This window comes from Bradysia coprophila, unplaced genomic scaffold (assembly GCF_014529535.1).
Source record: "Bradysia coprophila strain Holo2 unplaced genomic scaffold, BU_Bcop_v1 contig_358, whole genome shotgun sequence".
In the NCBI taxonomy this organism is placed as follows: domain Eukaryota; kingdom Metazoa; phylum Arthropoda; class Insecta; order Diptera; family Sciaridae; genus Bradysia; species Bradysia coprophila.
The window spans coordinates 5,839,288-5,864,564 of NW_023503616.1; the positions used below are offsets into that span (position 1 = coordinate 5,839,288).

The following is a 25,277-nucleotide window of genomic DNA, read 5'->3' on the forward strand; positions in this document are numbered from 1 at the left end:
CCTGTGTCACATATTTTTAGAGTAAGATTTTGTGTCCGTTGACAAAATGAGCGATGCGGTCTCACGTACCCAGTGCGACTCTGGTTTTTCCTATCGGAATTACACATTTATTGTACCTTCTTCCATCCCAAAAAAATTGACGTCTTGTTTGAACAACGCTTACGATTGTGACAGAATTCTTAATTGAAATTGATCAATTCTATTTAAACAAACATTCGATTGATCTGCCAAAGGCAAGAAAACATGAAAAACTGTGACATTATGTTCTTGATTTTATCAAGTTTTGTTCATGTTGACCGTTCCTATTTACTATTTTGTTAGACATCATCAAGACCATGTTTTGTTGTTTATTGAATAGCAACCTACGTACTTGAACATACAACACTGTGTACCAAAATTCAATTAAATCGATTAAACCGACATTCATTAAATTCTGATCAAAACGTACTTTATCCGAACTACAATATTGTGTGGTACAATGAAACAAAAACAGATTAACTGCGATAAACAATAGAAATAATAGCATAATCTGAGCAATAAAATTCCATTGTTTCAGTTCCATTGTGTGTGTACATTGTTGAATAAAAGTCACTTTCAGATATCTTTGTAGATTTCAGATAAATCAATTACGAAAAAAATGTATATTGAGAAAAGAACATCGGAACCAGTTATAAATCAGTAGTTAATCAGTATCAGTTATCACTTATAATTACATCTTATATTACCACCATGAAATTAATTATCAGATCAACCGAAACAGAAACCAGTTTCTTATTTCAGAAAAATTCGTTTAACAAAAACCAACAAATAATCACCAGCTAACATAAAAAGATCATTTATCGTGTGTGTGAGTATATAGCACAATATTGATTGCTCAAAATAATAATAATATAAAAAAATACGTCCAATAACCAGCAATATTAATTTAGGGTGTCATATTTCAAAAAAGACCACAAAATCAAAGCAAAATACAATAAAAAGAAGAGAGAGAGAAAAAAAAATCCGAAGAAACATTACTTCAAAGATGCCGACACAACACAGCTGACATCAATTTTCTACTTAAATGTTTGAATCTATACATCAATTTTGACTATATACACATCCATATATAAATATATGTGTACAGTGTATGATGTTCGTGTGTTAGCTAAATTATAGCAAGGCATTAGAAGCCACTCAGAACGTATTTTCTGAAGAATTTGGAACTTTGATATATTCACACTACACAATGTATTGTACGGTACGGTTGACTCAAGCTATATTAATAAAAACATATATCCCATAAAAAAAACCATACATATAGCGACGGTATCGGTATAATACATAATATCGTTCTACCCGTACAGCGAATAAGCAATTCAACTAACGTTTATTAATGTATGTTTGAACATTCAACAAAGAGACTAGTAGGTACTCCCTACGGCAACATATATGAGAACATGAAACATTTATGCTGTGGTGTTTCAATAGATGGTTATATAAAACGAGTATTTAGTTTCCGAGATCTGAGATACTTGCTACAATTCATATATAGATATGGATACGTATATGAATACATGTGGATGGGAATATATACGTATGCTATGCATATACATGTGTGTTTTATGGCTGTTGTATAGGCGATGGTGTACACCGATTTGTATATTTTACGAATCGAGAAATCTATATATCTTTCGAACAGATATATGGTGCTTTGAGACGACGAATAATTATGTAGAAATCTCTTAATCAATATTTAAATTGACTTACTCCGTAAAATTTTGTTTGGCATGTTGAATGAATGTGGAATGCGTAATAAATGGGGAATTAGTGTACGTATTGTGATTATTATAATATAATTAAATTTGGGTTTGTGAGACGAGATATTATGTTGATTGATATGTAATTAGTCTCGAAGGAATTGAAATTCGGCATTAATATTGACAACATTGTGCATGGGAAATTAGGTTTTTCTTCTAATGACATGTGTGTGTGCATGATGTTCATAATAACAATAATTTGTACCAGTCACATGAGAGATGATTTGGTGTTGTGTTTTTTTTTACCACCCACCGACGTAAATTAATTCCCTATGTGAACGGTTCATTAAGTACCTTGCTTGTTATAATTTTATGTATTCTATGAAATGTACAGACCTAGTAGATAATAGCTTTTACCAATGTGTAATTATGAAGATTCAAATGACAAAACACGATACTATACATCCCGTTCATAAACAGAAAACTTTTAATTGCTGCAAAAATGTGAAAGTAATGGAGACACGTTTGAAGATTGATTTGAACTCGAACTCCTAAAACTAGTGAGATTAATATTTGAAACCATGGCACAAATAATAATTTAGAATCCTGAAGTCATTAAATTTAATCTTTGTACGACTAGATGCGACTATATTTTAAGTAAAAAGGAAATCGGTTCATAGTGACGGGTTGAGGTTGTAATTTTCACTTCAAAATTGCGAAAGAAACTTTTCTATCGAATAAGCAATAAATTTAACTTCTCGATAAAAGCCTAGCCTCAAGACTACAATATCGAGACAATATCTGAGACGACTTAAATTTATGAGCACCGATAAACTCAGGCGGGAATTGAGCTAATACATTCCAACACAAAAAAAAATCTGTTAAAAAAACTTAATTAAGAGTAACTCATTGTTTGTATCATAATATACGAGCTAAAGTAGCTGTAAAGCTGCGGTATGTAACATTATAGATTTTGTATATCCCTTAATTGAAATGTGTATTCCCAAACCGAAGCGTTATCTCGAATACCGCCAAAAAAAATTATTTGAGGATTAAAACCGATTACAACAAATTAGTTTAATTGGTAAAATTAGTTTAATGTGTGTAACTGATGCGGCTGTACGCATTACAGGTGTTCGAAAATTAAAAAATTAATTGAGCGTGAAATCAACACCCTCAATTGAGCTAGTTGCAGTAAGTTAAAAATTAACCGAACATATAGAATGCCGTCCAACTTAAACAGAAACATTAATTGATACTGATTGGATGACAACCCAAAATGATGCAACTTGCCCACAGGTGCAATGTTATTGCTGCAATTTAATGCACTAATAAATATCAACATTGTGTAATTGATTATATAATCGTTGCCGTGTCGTGTACAGATACGTGGCTGTTCACCCATATACACACGCTGATCTCTTATTTAAGATAATAATAATTTAACAGTGGTATACAGTCGCCGTATTCGTTGAAGTATGTATACAAGAGTGTAGTTACGGTACGGCAGGTGATGTATTAGCGATAAAACATTATTCCACGTTAGTACTATTATCCTTCGAGACTGCTACTAAAGCTTATGTCACATTAATTTCGGGAAAGAGATAATTGTTTGTTTGATAAACTAAATTGGGTGACATGCATACATGTGGTATAGAATTAACGGGATATAAGTGTTACACGGTCTGGTTAATTCAAGCACCGAAGAATTGACAGCCGATAAAAAATTGATGGGATCTCTAAAGCCAAATGGTTCTGTTAAATGATTTTTTGACCTATAACAAAATGTCATCACCGAGTCACGCTATGAGTGTTGAACATAAATAGCTACACAACTTAACGGAGTTAAAATATTTCTAAAGTTATGTCGTTATAACTTGGCACGAACAAAAAAAAATGCATTGTCACTACATAATCCCTTGAAAGTACCGGTATATTATAGTGTAGCAAGCAGACACTGTGAGTAATTGTGTAATTAAATGCAACGCTGTGTTAAGATTATTCTAAGTAAACGCTTTCGTAACTGCATCTCATCCGTGTGTAATTTAGTTAATAATAATTTATGAGCGATAATTAAAATGTTAAATTTATTTCTTCATGTAACCCCATTAACGTTTACGTAAGATACTATTCCTACTAAGCCTTCACCGATTCGGAGAGCGATTCTTAACAAAATCATTAAATCTGTTACTTCATTTGTTAAAAGTGTTTTTTAGTGTTTGATAAGAATCTATAACTTCAATACTTTTGTCATTATATGTAATACATGATAAGACTAGCTTCAACAGCAACAACCAGCCGTTTAGCTTACCTGTTGTTCAATATTAGAAAGGCCAATATACAATACGATGAAACTTACCTGAAAAAAATCAATAGAAAAACAATTAATCATTTAAATTTTGAGAATGAATAAAATTAGAATTTATATGTAAATTAGGTACGTTATACATCATATAAGATAATATATCAATCATGTTAATTCTGTGTTCATTTTACTTTTGATATATTGTGATTTAATGATAGCTATGTTCATATAGAGTGGACTTAAAAACCAACACAAGCCGCATATATTTATATGCATAAAATGTGTGTTACGATGTGTTTGTGTGTATAAAATATTTTCATTTTTAAGCCAAGCTACACAAAAAAAAATTAATTTATAATTGGCTACCTTTTTAAATTCGTTGAAAAAAACGTGTTGCGGCAAATAAATTTATTTTTTGTTCGTTACACCGTTTTTCATTGAATACAATCGAGAGCCAACTGAACGTATATGATTTATACATATATGTCAACATTCATATACAATACGAGTTATCTACATTTGCATCAACATTATTAGAGGTTATAAGATAAATCTTTTCAAATTGAATAATTTTAGACGTTTTTTTTTGCTGCCTTCTTCCATATACCATACGTAAAGCCAGTTATAATACCGTCTGGTAAATTATGGTTTCATGTGATTTGGATGTGTCATGTTTTCTATTCATTCTGGGTATTATATGTGCATATACTCTTCGTTTGATAAATTGATGTATAAAATCGAACGGAAACAAATTGACTAATCATTTAGTGGCTCATTTACATAATGACCTGAGTTTTGCGACGCACATTATGCGTGGTAATCAAATCATTGAATATATAAATGAACATCTCTGCTGATCACTTGGAATTTTTATGATTGTTTATTAACTTACTATATACGTCTAATGATGTTTGCGTCACAATATTGAATTAAAAGTGCTGTGTTTCTGTTTGAATAAAAGATAAAAGACATAGTACGTGTTTACAATTACTTAGAAGCTTTGTTTTAAATGCTCCCTTTTGTGTATTTAAATTGTGAATTGAATCAAAAGTAATTAGGTATGAAGGCTGAGTTTTAAGTGACTGCATCGGTAAATTTAAATAAGTCAAACCAGTTGAATTGGGACTTTACAAAATGTAGTGCTTTCATGTATAAACAACATTTGCATTGTGCATCCGAATTTCATCATGACAGGAATTAGTTTTCTAATCGGTCAAATGTATTTTGCATTAAGCAGCTTGTTGCTAATATCATCGACTTTTCTTAAGTCAAAAAGGAAAAAAAAGAGAAAAACCGATTAGGCCTTGCCATTCTTTCTGATTTCCATATTCAAATAGAATTTACTTATCGTGCAAACCAAGAGCGAACGACAAATTGTTGGTAAGCTCAACACTAATCGCATCAAAAATAACAAAAACCAGAAAGAGAAAAAAAGTGATACAAGAAAACGAATTTCATTATCCGAAAAATGCGAAGCTATATAATAAACTCAACCCGACATCACTTTAAAATGTGGTGCTAAATATACGGTACGATTATATAAATGAACAACAGCAATATTCGGAACATTATACAAGAATCTCAGCTCAACCATCGAAACCCCATCATGAAATAAATGCCGACAATTTCAAAAGCCACAATATATTACCAAGAGTATAGGGACTTTGGTTTTTTGAAAGAGAGATAGCAGCGGAAAGAGCACGGGAACGAGACGGATAGTTAAACAAATGCGCAGATGTGTTTCTCTGGATTTAGATTAAATGAATGTTTTATATCGTCTGGTTATGCGCTAACATTTCCGATGTGAATTGAAAACATGATAATCGAAAACAAATTTATTGGATTTAGCAATAATGTTTATGATGATTTGCTTGTGGATTTGGAATGTGGATATAATAACAGTTATGGTTGATTTGCTAATATTTCTCAACAATGCTGGAAAGCCATTGTATGCAGCATTTGATTTATCAAATAATAACTAATTGAACATATTGAGAAGAGCCAGCTCTAAAGCAAGAATTCTAACGATTGTGCATAGACTGAGTGTATTTATATATTAAGCCAATGTAATGTAAATATAAATGGAAATGGATCTATTAATTCTACACATTGTTATTTTATGACTGGATTTTCATGTTAAACACTCACTTAATGTGCTTAATTAGCTATTATTTAGATATCATTAAAACGCCTCCGTATACGAGTATACCATATACGAACCTCACAAACAACCTTTCATGCAAAGACGAAAAAAATATACAACAAAGAAACCCCAACAACAAAATTAAAATAAATGTTATATTGCATTGAAGTTGGTCTTTTTGTGTTCTCTGTGAACCCGATAGTGTAGTCGAGTAATGGATACGGCTATTTCGCTTGATCATTTGTATATTTATTGAGAGATAGAAAAGCGTAGATTAAGTGTTATTTACAGAAGCTACTACGCTTCCATTCAAAGATGTTGACATAAATTATTAATTTGATTTAAGATTTGAATAAAGTTTGCATTGTATTGCTAGGGCCATATGCTTGAGTAATTCCAGTTTAGATAAGATATTGAAAAATCAGTGAAAGCCAAACGACTTTTGATGGGGTAATAAAGAACTTTTTTTTTCGCTTTAGTGTTCATTCATTTAACATATTTTTCAATTTCATTGTTTAGTTGCTGCGCAAACGATATGGTTTTGTTAGAGCGACTTTAATGTGGCAACAACGGTCACATTTTAATATCTTCTTTCCATTCATTTCGTATTCATTTCAGTAATTTTTTGTGAATATTTTTTATTGTAACGTTTTATTATAAATGCGCGCCGACACAACGGCACATATTTTCCCTGTGTGTTCTACAATCAATTTTACGGTCGTTTAACGCTTGAAATACGCGACAACTACACTAAATAAAATGGTTTTTATGTTTTTGAAAATTGTTTTTCGTTTGCCTTTTATTTTCTGTTTTATAAATGTGTATAATGCACTGAAAAAAAACCGTCGTGTCTTCATCTGTAAAACTCAATTTCGTGGAAGTAAGTATAATATTAAACGCTGCGTCTCGTATGAATGCCGAGATGCTTGAGATGCATCATCAATTATTTTAATGAAATGGAATGTTGGCAATTGTTTTGCTTAACAACGATACTGGCAATGATTGATTGGACATGTGGACTCTTTGTGCCAAAGAATTATTTTTAATATTTGACAGAATAATTTATTTTTTGTGGCAAATACATGAGTTACACCAATTCTAAAGTAATCAATAAATGGAAGAGAAGGTCTTTTGCAAAAAATCAAAATACAACTCTATTTTCCTCTAATTTCAAGGTAAATATGCCAAATAGGCGAGCTTAGATCTGGTTATAAGGTCATACATTATAATAATCGCATTTCATGACTTAAGACTGAAACTTTCTGTGCTAAATGTTAACACAAGTTATTAGGTTAAATCTCATTATGATGGTAAAACATTCTCCTTTATCTCTAGATTCTTACTATTCACATTCGAACCGCATAAACAAAGTGAACGACATATATATTAGGATTATCCCATGTCACATAATATAAGAAAAAATCTATTGCTATGAGCATGAGTGTGATACGTGAAATTCTCTTTATTAGTTTTTCTTACGTTAGCATGCTACATCGAATCCCGGTCAACAGTTTCACTTCATCCACTTTTCCTTGTAAATTTATTATTATGTAGCAGCCAATTTTTCAAAATGATTTCAACAAAGTGTTCACGTGTTACATCCAATCTTGTTTTTTTCTTCTCTTCTTTCCTTGGTGAACACTATTTTGAATGCCAACACCCAGAGAAGGTAATGAATAATTAATTCCATGGATATATTTTATATCCACCACGACCACGGTGCGGATATATGTACGATTAAAAGACAGAAAACATCAAAACATGGACAACACTAATTTATTCGTGCTGAAAGGCAATCATTTGAATAATAATTTTTGTTTTGGCATGGAAATTAGCTACATTATAAAATAGTTGATGTCGAGAGACATGGTGTTTTGCTCATAAATACACAACAATTTAATTTGATGTACGCTTTTAGGATATGAAAAAAGTCTATTTAGTTAAATAAACAAGCACGAGATGGATGTAGTTTGTAAAATTAAGTTAAAATGAAATTAAAATGAAGAAGGAAAAAAAAACTTTTAAAAATACTGTGAACAGACACGAGACATGGTGTGCTGTTCGGAACTATTTTTGTGTAAAGATTTTTTTCTTGCAAAAAAAAGGCAAAACATAAAAGCATTTTTCTAAGCAAAACACTGTAAAGAAACTGGTAGAAAGTACATGTGTTAATTGGTTTCTTGTGCACACTTGACTGAACCCATGTTATTTATTTAATAGCCGGAGGTAGAGTATGCTGACGTAGGTGTAAAGGTCAAATGGTATTATTGAATGATGAAATGAAAGTAATCGATAGGTTGTCTTGACGTGAAATCAATCTGTTGATTTACTTTCGTGTTGAATTTAAAAATTAAAATGATGAAAATAAACAATTTATTGATTTTGTACAACATATAATGACAGAGGAAAATAATGCAACCTTCAGTAAAACTGGTAAATGAGGAAATGTGCTTCCATTCTCTTTAATTATGACATTCATGCGCTCCGAATAAGTGAGACTCGAGAAAGATATTGCACGGTAGAAATGGTAGATGCGAAGGCACATCGCTTATCGTTTATAAAAGTAAGAACAAAGTTTAGGCCCATTTAATACATGTACAGCTAAATAATACGCTTTCATATTTTATATGCTCTTAAGTCCCATATAACTAAAAGTTATCAACTTTTCCTATCCACAGTGTATATCGTGAACTTATTTTGCCAAAGTAAATATCCATTATCCGTGTATTATTTATTGCTGGATGAAGGCAGAAGTATTTTGCAAACATTAAATATTCAAAAACAAAGTTCAGACTTTCGTTATACACCAAAAATGTTTATCAATATACATTCTGAACGATAGTCTTGTACTTCGGAAATATGGGTACTCTCAGAAAATGGAATAATGTTTATACATTTGTTTATTTACCTTGAGGAGTCTCGATGCTCCGGGCTCAGATACGGTCATAAGTATGACATTTTAAAGTTTTTTTTTTAGGAATTAGCCTTGTGAGGGTTTTAATGTTAAAAAAAAACTTTACTAAACGCATAGTCATCTGTAATGACAAAAAAATAAACAATAAACACCAATGTGGTCTCAACAGTAAAACATACGTTAAAGCAAAAGAAGTAATAGATTTCATATTGAATGGTCAACTCCTTTTACGTAACTAGCCAAATCAAAATGTAGGAATTCAAAAATGTACGTCAAACTTAAAAATAAAGACGAGTAATATTAAATATTTGGGTAGAAATGTGTAACGAAGACATAAAATGATTTTATCTTTAATATTATATGCCCAGAAATAATATTAGTTAGCCGATAAATATAGACTCAACTGTTCCGATTGATGGTATTCGTCTTTATTGTATTTGAATTTATGACCCCGAAAACATTTCATCCTTTCAACTGAACACACTACGTAACCGATAAGACTTTTAGTTGTCGTAAAAATTTGAAATGTCAAAATAAGTCTAAAAACGTTTCCAACAACCCGATACAATGAACCATCGCTGTGATATTTCTGTATAATGGTTTGAACGATTTGTGTCATTTAACGAAAGAGAATTTGTGAGAAAAAACCAAGTCCGAGTCCAAAAGCAATTATGTGAAAATAAACAAACGTCTTTTTGTTTCATTTTATTGCTTAACCCTCGTCCTTCATCACAATTGAAGACCATTGAATGGTACACACGAAGAAAGCGTGCACTAATAAATTTCAATAACAAATTATTTAGCACAGTCTTCACACTCTAACAAGTTTATAAAATAAAAAAAAATGAAAAAATAAAAAAATATTTAAACTTCATTCATAATCATCACTCAATATGCGGGTCACATAAACGATTACAACGTTGCGTTAAAAGTCAAATTAACATTCAACTATAAAAACAATTATGTCATTCATCGTCTATAATTTAGGTACAAAGAAATAAAAGAAGAAATACATTTTAAGCGAATAACAACTCGCACATATGTCATGCTTTATATCTAACATGTGAACATATGAACTAGAGAGATAGCTATAAAATTTCTAAAGAATTTTCTATCTTACGAGTTATGTTTGAATTCATGTGAATATGTATGATGAGCGTATTATACACGTATACACATAGTACGCATATAATATTATATATAAAATCGAGTCTATTGATATCAACCATACATGTATGGTATATTGTATATTGGATTAGATTGTGAATACAGATAAAATGTGAGGATAGAAATAACGTGTACACACCGGTGTAATACCGACAATCCCATTGAGACATAAAATTGTAAATTGAAAAAAAAAAATGAGGAAAAAAATATTTATGACTTTGAAGATGAGAAATATACAATTTTTTACAGCTTGAATGACATAAATATTTTTAACACGTCTTATTGCCCATAAAAAAATGTTATTTTGTCGGTTGTTCAAGTTTAACCATTCCGTCATTTTCTTTTAGAGAAATAGAGAAATTTGTAAGATAACAATCATTTATCGGAATGGTAACCTGAAGTATAAGAATTACGTAACTTGTACAATCTGATTTAATTAAACAAAAAAAAATGAGAAGATTGTTTCAATTGACTCATAAAAACACTGATCATCATAATGAAATGAAGTTTTATACAGTCAACATTTGCGTAGGAAACAAAGTGTTTCAATTGCAATATCCGGAGGTCAATGAATCGTTTTTTACCGACTCATTTCATTACTAAACTCCTGCATACAAACTTTTACTGCAGCCAACAAAGTCAATACTTCCCCTTTTCATCTTTTATTAAACGTATATCGTGGTTGTTGACTTCAAAGGAAAGTATCCCGTACAGAGAATGTTAAAATATCAGCACATATATTTGCCAACAAAAACTTTCGAATACATAGTATAGTATGTACAGACCAGCCCTAGTAAATGATGAATATTTCCATTGGTTGCAACGTTGCTGCCTTATCAGAGTTGCATGTATACGTAAACGCAATTATGGAAAATACCGCACACAAAAAAAATGTTTATTTCAATTTTCATTTTCAATTCAATTACTAACAGTGAAGAGAATTAAAAGAATTTCGAAAGAATGCTGTACTCTAGTAATTTATTACAGATTTGTGTCACGGTAAATCATTAATAGACATTATCTTGTTTGAAATAGTTTTTTTTTTCACTTCTTTCCTATGCTACGGATAATTCTTTCATATATATCTCTTCACAATTCACGATTTAATGGTTTTTCTGGTCTGAGTATAATTATATCTAATAAAAACTTATTCAATTCAATGTAGCCTGTTAGTTAAATGAATTTATTTTCAGCATTTTTGTTTTGATAGGTTTGACTTTTAAATTTTTGTTTAAATTAATTAATCATACACAAAAAGAACCTCAATACTTTTTTTTGCGTTGTATCACGAACTATATGATGAGATTTAGTGGTTCATGGTATATTCGAAAAATAAATGCTTTTTTTGTGATGGTAATTTTTGTGTTTTTTTTTATTTTGAGATCATCAGCTATGCACCATACCATAAATAAAATAAATTTATTTATATTCGTATCTGAATAATTATGGACATAGGAATTTGATTAATTTTCGTTGTGTGCGATTGAATCACAATGTTGCGCGTTATTTGTTTTTGAAAATTACAACAAATCTTCGTAAATACCAATTTACTATAATGGTTGCCATAATTAAATTATGGAATGTAAATGGGACGTGTAATGTGAAATATTTAAAACAAAAAATTAACTCGATGAAAAATTGTTGGCTAATTTTTTCGAACCAAATTACTTTATATCTATTTTTGCATCTATCTTTTATAAAATCATCTGAAGCAACAACCGTTCCTGCGATGTTAAATTTGTATCGGAAACGAATATCTAAATTTATCTTTTTTTATTTCCTATAATTTCATCTCCTACATTTTGCTAGTTAAATCAATTTCCACTCTTAAAATTATATTATGCCTAACATAAAAATCAAAATATAACGTCAGTGTACAATTACGTGAATAAAATTAATTTCAGATCCATTACAGTTTCATTGCTTATTAGAGACACACCGTCCAGAAATACTATACGTTGGTTTTATATGTCTGTCTATACATACATTTTTTCTCATCACGGAAATTACTTTATTTTCATGATTCAATTTCATTTATTTTATTTTTTTTCCTCTCTTTCAGTAGTTATATAGTCATAGCAGTTTTCACGATATTTTCTTATCTGTATAAAAATGCTGTGAGGCCACAGTGTATAAGTATAAAAAAAACGTTCCATATTCGTGCTGTGGAAATGACTTTTTTCATTCTTAGCACAGTATTCACAGACGTGTTTTTTTTTACTCGTAGATATATCCAACTTTTTGTTTAAGTTCCTATTCACGCAGTAGGTAGTCCTTGTATAATCTTTCTTTGGAACACATAATATAAATGGATTAGCATTAATGGTTTGTATACTTTGTTCTACAGATGTTAATAATTTTCTCGGAATTTATTTTGCAAAATCGATTTTCGTTTTAATTATGAATAATCAATATTCGGGGACAAATAAATTTCTGCGGTTCTGTGAAGTCTGATTATAAAGTTGCTGTTGAAAGTTCTTTTATTTCGGGGTATAATTCACTGGTAATTTCACTGATTCGTTAACCTATACATTTTATGAATAAACACATGTCATAAAATAATGAACAACGAAACTACAATCGCTCCGACCGTCCATGATTCAATTTAATCAAATAATACTTGAAACATAAAACAACATTTAAAAATCAAAACCTTTTAGATTAAGTATTTTTCCATTCATTTTATGCACAGAGCATAAATAAACTCACAATTTATTTTAATGACACCCCTAATTATTTCGTGCGATGCCATGGAATATAAAAATTTTCCACAAACAATGTACGAACACAGTTTTGTTGGAAATTGTATGCGACCATTCGTTTATGTCCTATACATTATATGTATACGTTCGTTACAATATAGTCACAGATAGCTTCACGAAAAATAAGGGTAGCACAGCGAAATTCAATGGAACATGAACCATAAAATAAAGAGAGAGAGAGCTGATTCAACCCCTCACGGTTGAATGTTTATGGATCCGTAATAACAGAGTAAACTCTCTACTTAGGAAAAAAAACACCATTTGTTATCACGACAATTTTAATTTAAATCTTTATTGAAACGAGTACTTTGTATGCAAGCGTAAGCCTTAGTGTTGTATCCAATTAGGAAGGTATTCACTGGTGTAATCGATACTCATACACTTGTTTTTTGTAATTAATAACAAGCTTCTCTTTGGAATGTACTAGACTTTAGAAAAAGATTTATTGAAGCGGAACGGGGTTAAGAGAATATGAAAAAACGTAGAGGTCGGAGATCAATGTTGGGTATTTTTCGTTGTACGAATTTTATATCATATCGCCTCAACCTATACAGCTAGAGCTAAGTAAACCTACTATACAGGGTGATAATTCATTTTGCACAAGTACTTTGCGCAAAATTCATTATCAATATTTCGGTTAATGAAATTCGGATCGATTAAGATTGATAAACGGAATTTTAATGTTTGACCATAACATGACTCTGTTTAAATTAAATATTTATATCAATAACCCATCAGATTCAGCATAAAAATTAGTTTTGAAATAAATCCATTTTGATTGTAAACCGCAACACACGTTCACAATACGTACCTAATTCTCCCGTTTTCATAATACTTTGAAGAACCCCTTAACGTCTCATGCTCCCAAGTGTCTGCAGAAAGTTTATATGGTATGAGAGTGATGAGGACGCATGACGCTTTGAATAAACAAAGAGGGTGGCATTTGGATTTCTTTTGTAACGTATATAATATAGACGGATTATATTCTCTATAGATATGACTGTGAACGTGAACGTACGTGTGTACATCGTGTGCAAGGGTACTTTTATATGTGTTCTACCACCCCTCATAATATATATTGGATTTTTCTTTTTTTTATTAGATTTTATTGGGTTTAGTCGAATTTATATTCCTTTTAAAGGAAAAGAAAAAAAAACATATTTTACTTAGTACGTAGACACGCCAAAAAGGGTTTACCCTTCAATCAAAAAATAATAATTTTTTCTCCGTAACATTTCAGTGACATTTTCACTCCAGTCTAATATACATGATTTTTTAACGATTAAAACTCACTTATCTCTTTCAAGGGTTGCATGACAGGGTTAGTTAGTTATATGGACATAACAGTTTTTTTTTCTATTTAAACCGAACCCTTTACCCATAAATATTTTGTGTTGTTTGTGACAGTTTTGGGGTAACCGTTCAATGTTTTTATCGGGATCGTTGAAACAACAATCTTTTAAATCTTGCTACTCCTATAGCAGGGGTGAATTGTAAAATAGTCTATTTTACTGCGTACAATACACATAGTTTAGTTTAGGGTACAGTATAACTATTCGACGATTTGTTTCGTCTTTGAAGCGAATGAATAAATTAATGTTAATGAGGTATAGTATAATTCAAGTGATTCTTGCGTAAATTTTATGCATGTAAATATGATTATTGTGCGATAAAATGGACGATGTGTTTTGTTAAGTTTAAATGATGATCGGATACAACGATAAAACATTATTTTTCTATTATCTTCTTTACACAACGTACACGTTTTGTAACCTAGTTAGAGAGCCACTTTGCATTGAAAAATCAGTGTTTGCGAAGATATAAGTGTAAGTGTTATCAAATGTATTCTCAACATTCTCAATGACCTTAAAGAAGTTGATAAAGGCTGTCGAAACTACAGCATTTTTACATTTGGATTTCATTTATACATTTTACTATCTGGTCTTGCAATAAAAAATTGAGATAAATTAGAAGCGAAAGGGTCGGGAACTGACCTATACACACGTATAACGAATATTGCCAGTAAAATGATGGTAATAACCGTTCCGTAAACAGTAATGAGCTCATAATAAAGGCAGAACCTAATGAATAATAAAAATTTATGGCTGAGTTATATAAATGTAGTTCCACGACATGAAAAATAGAGCGTCATATCGTTGCTGCGGTCTACATTGGTGCGTGTAAAAATAAAACAACACCAGCGAAATGTCTTTCAAGCTGTTTGATGGTCTACATTATTTTTAGTTTCAGTTGGCCTTTAAGGTTGTCGCTAATTTCCATGTAAAACTGCAGTTTTAAAACTGCTAGCATAAAAACCTGTTCGTTGAATGTCTCTATCGACATCTAATGCAACGAATGACAGTCTACGACGTATTTAATATTGTACAATTCCATTTGCTTCTTCACTCTTTCTCCATCTTAATTCCAACAAAAACAAAATCTCATGCTGAGCCATGTTGTTATTGCTTGAAGTCTTTATGGTGACAATAATCATATTATTTATTAATATGGTGTATTGTCTTTTCCGCTATATATGTGGCATTTCGCGTTTCAGGATATTAAATGGCAATGAGACAACAAGAAAAATCTACAATAAAAAACCACTATACAACTGTGCGGTTGGTTAATTTGTTGATTAAATTAACATTTTTAATGTGACAATCCAAAATTAATGACTGAAGTATAATACAAACGTTATGTTTGTTGGTATAATTAGAATGTGTAATAATTAAATGGATTTTTATCATTAAATATTTTGTGAATTTTAGAGGTGGGTCTGTGTGTCAAGGTGTGGGTTAATAGAGTTATTAGGATAACCTACCGAATGTTTAAGTGATGATCTAAATAAGAAGTGGTTGAAAGAGTCGGTCACTGAATAATGTAATAATGAGTATGGGATTGTCACTTTTTCGTATTGATATTTTGCGGGACTTTGCTGAATCTTAGTCGCTTAACAGCAAACGCAGACAATAAATTATGTTCTCTCAGACCTAAAGAGAACTACTACTGTCGATTCTTTAGTCGCTGAACAGCAAACGCAGACAATAAATTATGTTCTCCCAGTAAGACGCAAAGAGACCTACGACAGTTTCACATTTTAATGAATGCCTTCAAAACGTAGAAGAATGCCTTAACACATTTTAATCGAAATGTGATTGGCATTCGAAGACAGATTATAATTCATTTTTGATTTGTAACACGTTCAACAACAAAATTCCAATTAAACCATCCGTACGTTTGATATCAAATTCCGTTTAATTTGAAAAATCTCCCGTACGGAAAAATACTTCATTCCCATTATGTTGACAGCAAAAAGTTGAAAAGTAAAATTCTTTTGCCGAAAAATTATAATTTAATTACTCATCGATCTCGTTTATAAAGCGAAATTTGTCTTCATTAAAAATACTGTAACTTAAGACGATGTAATAAAAAAGAAAGAAAGAGCAAAGCAAGGCAAAAAGTAATTTTAAATAAACTGACAAGGAAGAACTCGAAACTGTTTACATCGTCGCTTCATTCTGTTGCTGATATTTTCGTAATTTTATAATGCTTTTATCTTATGAATATCTCGTAAAAATGATGATGATGATATCCAATCTTTTTCTTTCTTGTTAAAGATTTTAAATGTGTGATTTAACAAAATGTAATTTCACATTAAATGAAACTAATTTCAGTGTAATGCCGATGGTATTTATCAGATACATTTTTCGATGTTTTAAATATTTTTCATTTTAAAATATAATTTGGTATTCAACAATGAATGATTTGACGTACTGAATAGCGGTGCTGTAACCTCGAAAAAAAAAACATTGTTCATTACTTTAAATTCAACGATTACGGTAATCGTTTGCCGAACCAACTTTGTCTTACTAATTTTTTCCTACTTCATACGATGCATGTTAAAAGATTATGTACAGTCAAAGTGGTGTAGTTCATATTTTCGTAAATAGTCTTTAACATGTAATGATGTTGTGCCATATACCTACTACACATTTTCACAGCTCACAGCTCGCTGCACCCTTAGCTAAAGTAAATAAAATTTATGAGCATAACGTACAAATGTGTTTAGGTTTTAGTGAACTACAGAGTTTATGCCTACAGTATATTCCACATGAGGTGTTTATTACCGTCACTTAATTTGGGCTTCTTGAAATATGCTTGTTAATTGAAGGCATTAAGCCGACAATGTGTCATTATCGTACCAATTTTTAAATATTTTTTTTTCTTTTACATTTTTAATGAGTCGGTCATCAATTACTGCATTTGATGTATACCAACGTACGCTTCGTTATGAGTCTGACAAAATGTCGGTCATAAATCCTACTGAAAGTAATAATGCAAAACGTAACGTCTTTCTTCTGTCTTCTTTGCAACGGAATTTCACACCGACTCGAATAAATGGCACGAAAATAATGTGGTCGCAACAATAAAATAAAAAGAAAGAAAATAACAAAGTTCAAATGATCAAAATATAATTCCATTAAACAAGTAGTAAAATGTTCATGATTGGGGCCATGAACCCATGAGAAATCCATTTTAACGGATATTTAAATAAAAATGTTTTTTTTTCTTCATTCCATGTAGCTAATATACTCTATAAACCAATTTGTTTTGAATAAAAATAAAAAAAGAAATATAACAATTTTACAAACACCTTGCTATTTAATTTCATTGTTCTTTGGAAGCAACATTACACATAGTTCATTATCCTCAAAACAAATTCATTTTATTTTGTAATTCAACAATTTTTTTTTAGAGTTTTTCTATACGTTATGTCGGATATACATGTAGCATAGAGGTATGCTGTGCAGCAAGAAAAAATGACTCAGGAATATATATATATCAACATCGTTCACTCGTAGGTAGATGAAACATGGAATAATACCAACCAACATCTCTCATAGGTATAGATATAACCATGCATATAATACGACGACAAGAACGCTGTGCACTGTACAATAATACAAAACTTTCAAATAAAAATGAAAAAAGTTTTTTTTTTCTCTCTTCTCTGTGTAAAATAATATTAAACCATCAGCTGTCGTTTTACCGTCATTAAGCACCATAGTCATAATACTTTAATTTGAAAAGAATATTCAATAAAATTTATTACCACACGAATGTGAAAATATAAACTTTGTTGTTTGTGTTTTATGTTTAGTTCGTAAATTATATTCCATTAGACATATATATTTTATGAAGCATATACACTGAATATATGTGTGTGCTGTGTGGAACCGTTCAACAAACATCTATAAATGGTTATAATACAATTTTGAATAATTAATTAACAAAAGTCTTGTAGTAGCACGAAAGTATACACACACCATGGAGTATAAATAATAAATTTGTGTTTGCCTTAAAGAAAACAGTTTTTTTTATCATTTTGATTATTTTTTAATATTCTTATTATTTGCGAGCTTAATAACTTAATTGCTTTCAAGTTAAATTTTATATGACTACGACGACGACGATGATAATGCGAGAAAAGAATTATTTTAAATGAATGTTAATTAATTGACTCGACGCAATTAGCCGGCCAAAAAAAATGCTTGGGAAAAAATGTTTTACGAAAGAATTGAATACAATCCATCCATGGAACGAAACCATGTGATTTTATTATCATCTAACGATCTTCTTATCTTTAATTCCTATGCCGAAGGCTACAGTTTCGAGTGAACAGTTAACTGTACAAAGAAAAGATAAGCGAAAATGGCGGGGTTCAAGAAATTTTAAAGTTTCAATGTCTCAATTACAATTTTTTTTTAATTGACGTAATATGATTTGGTGCGAAGAACTAAACATCTGCAAATGGAATACACGATTTCATTTGTAGGGGATCCCTTTATTCATTAATTTATTTTTAAAACGAAACATAAAAGGATAAGAGGAAAACAATGTTTTAATAAAATCCTATTAATAAAACAATTTTACGACGCAAAACAATCGTCAAAATTTTTCCTACAATTGTGCACACTGTATATAACAACCTGTGTTACGACTGTGTTACGACAAAACTCCATATATACCTGAATCGGTTCTCATCGGTCAAAGTATTCACAGGAAATGATTGTTTTACGTAACCATAAAATTCATAGAACGAGGCTCACGTTTCATAAAAATAAAATTAAAACCAGCAGATCTGACTATTTTTGTATCCGAACAATAAAACAGCAATAACATTTTCGGGTACAACAAAGTAAAAAAAAGAATGTTATTCCAAGTGGTGGAAGAACGACGATTTCTTTTCTGAGTTTTGCATTAAATAATAAACTTCTAACTTAATATTTTTTGACGAACCAACCACAAACCTCGACTGTACGGTATGGAAAATTCCACAGAAAAGCAGTTCGCATTTCAATATTATTTTTACTTTTAACAATAATACCTCACGTTATATAAGATGTACGTATTGCCAGTGAAGTATTTATATGGATGATCATTGATCGTTTATACAAATGATGTGATGAAAATATCAATTCAAATTGAAAAAAATGGCACAGTATGAATTGCACAATATGCCACAGGAATCGGTCTTTGAAAGGGGACTTATTAGGAAGGGTACACAAAATTAGAAGGGAAACGAAAATTCGCTTAAGAAACTGTTACATCGCTACGATATTAAATTCTATTTGTCGTAAACATAATATTTGTTCCGAACCAATATTATTCCGGCGAACATATGTGCCTGTGTTGACAATAATACATTTCGACAAACACATTTATGTAAATGGATGTTTTCGACAAGGTATAGAGAAATTGATGGTCTTGAACAATTTGTTGGCAATTTGGCACACAGACGTTATTACAGTTTCGAATCGGGCATTACAAATTTTCCGAAAAACGAAAATCATAAACGCATTCGAAAACTAATCATCAACCAATAAATAACTGTCACGAAATGGCATTACATGATAATAAAACCTTAAGGACAAAAATATACTCTTCAGGAAGTCAGTTCAATAATATAATTTGTTGGAAATTCCCATAATATAACTGAAAACAGACAACATACACTATGTACACCCGAAACGATGATTCCCATATCTGGTTAAACATATTTAATGTACAGTTAGAGCGACTTGTATAGATCCCTAGTAGGTATAGGTATATTTCTATATGTAGATAGGAAAAGTACGGTTCCTGTGCGCAAACGTCACTATCTCCGGCTTTTTTTTGCTATCGCATCCATAATTCATATCATGCATTGGGATGATTTCTTTAGCGGAAAAATGTAAAAAGATGTTTGTTTTCAACGTAAATAGAATGTGACTTGAAATTATAAAATTAAATCCAACAAATTGGATAATTTTTCGGTCAGTCGATAAACGGGAAGAATTGAAAAACAAAAATAAAATTACACTTTTCTGGACGACATTTCTGCCGGCCATTTGTTTTTGTAGGAAACCCATCGATTTTCGTTCCCTCATTTACATGAATAATTGATTTTCTTAACTGAATAATTCGAAGACAATTTGAGACTCGATACATTTAGCCGTATAATTTAAGTGAGTCTAATGCAAATGATTTGGTGTGGAGACAACGGTGAAAGAAAATTGGTACTTACATAGTATAAATCTGAAAATGGAAATGATAAAATATCCGCAGAAGTGAAATATTTAATCCAAAATGAAGCAAATAATCCAAAAAGTATGTAGAGGTAAGAATGGTATCCGAAAAATAAATTATGTTTGAAAAAAGCACTAAATTATGTATTCCACTGGCATTATAAATTGCTTTTTTTTGTATAATATTCACAATTCACCACTATAAAAAAACACTGTGTGTGGTGCCTTTGGGCACACACATTCACATTCTAGCCACCAATACAATTATCACACGATACACCGTCGTTGAAACATTTTCCTTTATACGAATAGGTATCTATATATATTTACCATATACATTTATTCACTTATAGATATATATCCAACACAATATGTATACATGTAAGCTGAACTAAATGAAGTAAAATCGGCATTAAATGATTTTCTTTTATGAAATTTTCATCGAGTACCACTGTTTAACACGCCAATTTTCGTCAATTATTATCACAAATTGATTGATTAACACTAAACACTTTCGCAGAAACCGTTTTTATCAATTAAACACTATTATTTTTATAGTTTTTTAGTGTAAATTTGTCCGAATAAAGAGTATCAACTCAACTACCATATCCAAAGTGACGCGTTACAGTCGGTTCAGTGCAAAACGTACGTTACACACCACCCGTTTAAAACATTCTATTCCGTTTCGTTGTTAATAAAACGAGCCAACGAGAGTTATATCTCTCTACCTCATACATACACTGAGAGAGTATCTACCAAAAGCGAACCGAACACACTGTGTTGTATTTTTGAGACACTGTATAGAAATATGCTGTATATGCTGACTGTTAGTCCGGCCCCTTGTGTCAACTCGCTCGTCTTGTGTTTTTGGAAATTTTTCTTTGTCATGTGATTGGGCATGAAAAACTGTGAAACTAAATTATTTTCTGGAAACTGGGAAATCGCTTTTCCGGCCTGAAAAAATTAAAAGTCTCCTGAACGAGACAATATTTTTCGAAAATTCTTTTTTTCCTTGAAAACCTAATCAACTACTAACATTTCGTACAACAACTTTTTTTGAAAAAAAAAAAAACAAAAAAAAACAAAACAAAATGGCGTCGACATAGGGATTTTCCTAAAAAGTGACACTGAAAATCCTTAAACTTTGGACTTTCAGTAATGATGACGTGTGACGAATTGACCTCTAATTACCTTAAGAAAGACATAAATAGCGAAAAGGCTCCGATAAAAATGTGCAAAATCCTTACGATTTGGAGCTGGTAAGACGATATAACAAAAGAAAGTAGGACTACACTGATGGATTGGGGTTTCCAGCATTAAAACATCAAATTAGACCCATTTTGGTGCAATAATATAGATTATTAGGCATCCACAGCATCCAGAGCTATTTTAGTGACTAAGATTCTAAAATGTTAATGTCGTTTTGTACAACCAAAAAATATTAATCTCCTGTCACTATGAAACCGAAGGTAAGCTCAGAATAATATATAGGAAATCTGACTTCTAGGAACCGTGGAAATCCTGGCCTATATCTCAAAATCCAGCATTCAAAAGGCACTTACTTCAGCTTTCTATAGAGCCCTCACTCGATCAAATCTGTTACAAATTAGTTTAGGCAAAGTTTAGGATTTTCCTGGGCACTTTTTAGAAAGATCCCTATGTCGACGCCATTTTGTTTATCTAAAAAAAAGTTGTTCAACGAAATGTTGGTACTTGATTAGACTTTCAAGGGAAAAAAGAATTTTCGAAAATTTTTGTCTCGTTCAGGAGAAAAATTTAGTTCCACATTTTGTCATGCCCAATCACATGACATCAAGAAAAAATTCCAGAAACTTAACTGAGCAAGGCCACTTTTTCTGACACAAGGGTCTGGACTATGTTGGTAGAGTCTGTTTTATATTGCTATATAGTAACGATATACAAACATGTATATGATGAACGTGTACCCGCCATTTTGGTCTGAGTTTGTTTCTCTATTATAATCTTAATACCCGGTTCAGGAATTCCATTATACACATCTGGGTTGTTTGATTTTGATAACACATTTGTCGGAGAAAAGTGGCCACCCCATAATGCTTGTTAATACTTTCGATGATAATCAGTCTTGTAACGCAATTACGCGCTCAAGATGATTGTGTTATGAGAAAGAACTGGAGATGACGGCATTTATTTTTCTTTTGATAAGGCGGTCAAAATGTGCTAAATATAAACAGCAACAGTCGACGATTTCAGCACACAAGGATATGAACAAATTTTATTAACATTTTGACTAGTCAATATTGACTGGAATGACTTATTAGTGTCATTGAAATGAAATTCGACAGAGAAGCGAAGCGTAACTCAAACGTCAAATATAATAGGCATAGTGTCAAAGTATTATTTTACATGATTTTTTTTTATGATTTCAGTTTTTGTTTATTCGTTCTATCTACCGTCTTGCCCATGAAATATGCTGAGACATGAATAGGCTATACACAGCAAATAGTTGAAATGTTTAGCAAGATTATAATTTATTTAAAGGCACCATTTGAATATTTGTAGATATTTTTAATTATTTTTTTTTTTTGTTGGTTGCTGTGTATATATTTCAGATGCATTTGTGATGGGCGATAATTATTTTAATGAAATTGTCATGTTCATTCAATTGGAATTAGACAAATAAGAGAATGACTTGTAAACATGAATTGAAAAGAATAACAGCTTTAGAATAGAGCATGAATGGCCATTTCACTGCAGTTATTTGTTCACATGTATCAATGTGTCTGTTTATGGTCAATGAATTTCTTAATTAAAAAGGTGTGACTTTACACTGAATGACATTATGCAAATCGAATTATTAGAAATTCGTTTGTAGAGTGAATTATAATTTATGAATTTTGTATTTAAATTAGATAACGATTTTAACCTTTCTGAAACGACAATCGCGGCACAGTAATTAAATCTGTTTCTTCTTTTGTTTGAAATATAGCTTAGTGCTTGATTCGAAACGTTTGTTTTTGTCATCGCTGTCTGAATTAGTTTATGTTTCGGACAAGTCAAAAACATACAATATTTTAGTCAGTACCACTACTTAAAGGCCCTTCGGGCGTTGAATGGACAAAATTTGTAAAAACCACTTCGTTTATACAAAAAATCGAAGTAAATCTCTTAAGGCATCGCCCGAATTGCCATAGGGCCAGTCCAAAGTTTGACATTAAATTGAAAAATCACACTTTTATTGAAAAGCCTGTCGTATCATACGAGTTCGTCATGGATTTCATAGTGCTCACAAAGAAACGCGTGCTGGAACCTTAGATATAAATTTGGTTGGATAGTGTTGTGTTGCTGGCTTAGGTTGATGGAAATTATTTGAAGTCTTGTATCGCTGAGGAATTCAAAGCCAATTTTATTCCTCAACGATACAAGACTTCAAATAACTTAGATATAAAAATGTTTTTAATTTAATTCAATGGACACCTTACCAAAACGGCCAGTGATTTGTTATCTACAACGGTGACAAAGCCATTCGATGAGTTACAGCTAGTAAAGTCTTAAACAACATGTATGTTCAAGCAAATGAAGTGTAATATTTTTAGAGACACAAGGTTTCTATTTGCAACTATCAACATTTATTCAAACAGGATGAATATACATGCCCTTGTTGGCACACATAGTGCAAGACTTAAATCACATTAATCTGATTCATAAGGCATAAAGTGTCTTTCATATTTTTCGGAAGCAGATTGAAAACTTTTTTAAGTGTTTCACTAGATCCTTATGGATGAGTGGTTATACGCTGTTTTATTTAGTCATTGATTGATCTAAATAACAATGATGGATTATATTTGAAATACACGTCTTTTCTAGGTTCTACACTGATAGAAAAGTTAACGCGCTGGACGTGTACTGTACGTAGTGGACGTGTAAATTGGCTGGGAGACAGCTATTTTTGGATCGAACCTCGGGAACGTTTAGTACACGTGCACTGCGTCAGTAAACGTCCAGTACGTTTGCTCTGGTATCCGAAATAAAATGAAATTTTGATGTACATTATTTCGTCAAATTTCGTTCTTTTTAATTTTAATTTTTTTATTTTTCGTGTTTTTATTCATTTATATCGTAACTTTTTCTTAGGTAAAAATTTTCTCCATGTTTGGTGCTGGATTTGAACTGGGGACCTCTTGATCTCAAAGCGGCGCTTCAACCAATGTTGCAATTAAGACATACTACATTGATAGTTGTTTTGTGAAGCGTTGGTAGAAGTAGGTAAACGTGGAGCACGTTTGCACGCAAAGTACTTATACATGCTATACGTTTACTTACATGACACACATATGAAACTTTGAAAATATTTTTTTTTATTCTAATTAGAACTATGGTATATGACAATGACCTAATATCGAGAATCTTAATCGTAATTCCTTCTTCTTCTTTTTGCGTAATATTTCGATATTTCAACAGTATGAGATTGAAACTCAGGGAATAAAACGTTTTGAAATTTAAATGACTGAATTTAATATTTCTGTTTTTAAGTGAATCCTAAAATCCTGATACAGATACATTCATCTCATGTACGTAAAGGACTTGACATAGTTGCTATTAATATAAAATGCACAGTGTACGAATGTTAACGCACAACAAGTACGATCTTTTGACATCATACTTACCATGCGTATACAAACATCCTAAACGTGTGCTTT

General features: G+C 31.2%; 1 protein-coding gene across 6 annotated transcripts in view; it reads right to left on the reverse strand.

Moving 5' to 3' along the window:
• LOC119081399 (flocculation protein FLO11) overlaps window positions 1–25,277 on the reverse strand; it is an 83,927-nt gene that overhangs the window by 17,821 nt on the left and 40,829 nt on the right. The window contains exon 1 of one of the 6 annotated variants that reach the window (XM_037190287.1): window positions 20,598–21,374. The exons of 4 other annotated variants lie outside the window; for them this stretch is intronic. The gene's annotated coding sequence lies outside the window, so the exon portion shown is untranslated. Of the gene's footprint in view, window positions 1–4,050; window positions 4,099–20,597; window positions 21,375–25,277 lie in introns of those variants that run through there. One more of the 6 variants, XM_037190288.1, reaches the window with a different exon arrangement.